We start from the raw sequence: 1,985 nt of genomic DNA, 5'->3' as shown, positions 1-1,985 counted from the left end.
TATCCTAACAAACCATACATCAATGGAAAGCTTATCCATTCAGCTTTCAGAAGATGTATAAATCTCAATTTCAAAAAATTGACCCTTATGACTGGTTTTGTGGTCCAGGGCAGACATGTTCATAAGTCTCTGAGGTCCAAGTCCAAGTCAAGTCTCTGTTCTATTTTTAGCAATAGTTCTTTTATATAGTTAACAGTGTATGAGGCTAAATCAGTTTTGAAATATTAAAACTATAATTACTTAAACAGAATGTCTTAATTTATTCAAAAAGGTCTAATAAAACGCACAAACTTTTATTGAAATCATTCAATTTTATACAGAATGTTTTTAAACCATTTTATTTACCGGTATTTTACATTATTTCTGAATGTAGCAATAAAATGTATACACTGACTTGTATGCGATCTTATGTTTTTTTTTTTTTTTCATTAATCAGTCAAAATTCTTACTGTTGGTTAATGGGCTATTTATGGTCATCCTTAATTGTTTTTTTTACTATTTTACTTTTTATTAATTAATTTTATAGCTTTTTTTTTTGGCAAAACTCATTTTAAAATTATGGTTAGTTTCAATGGTTATATTTACCCCTATTTTAATTCATGTTTAAATGCATTTATGTTGCTTCATAATACGATTTTTTAAAATTAATTAATCAATAATTAGATTTAAAGGGGTGCTATTATGCTTTTTCACTTTTTCAACTTTAGACCCCCAAACAAAATCAAGACTTTGTAAAAGAGCATAATAGGACCCCTTTAAGACAAAATACTGCACATTTCTTTGTTCTTGTAAAAGTGTCAAAAAAACAAACCTAAATTGAAATTTTAAAACAAACCCCAAATCAAGTGAACACAAATGAAAGAAATCTCTTCATATAAACAAACTAAGGCTTTGTCTGTGCTCTTTCTATCTAAAAGAGGCAACCACTGCAATTTTCATCACAATCCAAACAAAGATGCTGCATACCTGCAGCACGAGCAGTTTTTAATCTAAATTAGATTGTATAATTACAAAATGTAAAGCAAAAACAGAATGGTCAGACTTTAGTTTTGTAAAACTATACACTACATAAAACATGTCTAAACGAAACAGAAATAGCAGACAGGCTGAATTAGAACGCAGATTCACTCTCTGCCAGCAGATGGCGCTTATGGAACAACAGTGATTCAGTGTTTCTTTGGTTACTGCTGTAAACACAGCTGCGCAGTGCTCATGAACGCTGCATTATACGTAGGCAAGATGAAAAGAAAAAATCATCTAACCTTTTCTAAAGACAGTCAGTTCCCCTCAGAGATACATTCATATAAACTCACACCCCCAATTGTATCGCGATTCATTTAACATCTCAACTGATTTGAATAGTCACAAATTTGTATCGATTTTCAACCGGCTCGGGGTGCATCGTTACATATCTACGTTTCAGATTTGGTTTCTGTGCCCCGTCTAGTGCCTTTAGACTGTGTAGTTTATTTACAGTGTGATCTTATATTAATCATGATTTAAAAATGTTTCTATATTTGGTAGGCTATATTACAGTTTCGAACCAGTGTCATGCGTGGATCGCTAATAATGCTGGCTTGGTGTGTTTTAAGATGAATTGTGACATTTGCTACTGCAGGACATATTAATAGGGAATGAATGGATTAGCAATTAATAGACGAATGTGGTGTATGATGCTGTCATGTGGGGTAGTAAAGGGGTAATGTGAAAGGAATGTCATATGATTGACTTGCGTTTTTTCGAGTCTCACAAATCACGAGTCCGAGTCAAGTCTCGAGTCAGCTGTTCACGAGTCCAAGTCAAGTTGCAAGTCTTTATTTTTGCGACTTAAGTGCGACTTGTGTCCAAGTCGCAGACTCGAGTTTCCATCTCTGGTCCAGGGTATACACATATAATTACACTCTTATTCAAACGAACCCTCATATTTGTGTAGAATTGTGTCTAATTTGGTTATGCTTTCAAAATTGAACCCCCCCCCCCCCCCA

General features: G+C 33.6%; 1 protein-coding gene across 2 annotated transcripts in view; it reads right to left on the bottom strand.

The window, feature by feature from the left end:
- LOC107659549 (ataxin-7-like protein 2) overlaps positions 1-1,985 on the bottom strand; it is a 19,102-nt gene that overhangs the window by 6,128 nt on the left and 10,989 nt on the right. The gene's annotated exons all lie outside the window — the stretch shown is intronic.

This window comes from Sinocyclocheilus anshuiensis, unplaced genomic scaffold, assembly GCF_001515605.1.
Source record: "Sinocyclocheilus anshuiensis isolate Anshui unplaced genomic scaffold, SAMN03320099.WGS_v1.1 scaffold848, whole genome shotgun sequence".
Taxonomy (NCBI): domain Eukaryota; kingdom Metazoa; phylum Chordata; class Actinopteri; order Cypriniformes; family Cyprinidae; genus Sinocyclocheilus; species Sinocyclocheilus anshuiensis.
This window is presented reverse-complemented; position numbering and strand designations above follow the sequence as displayed.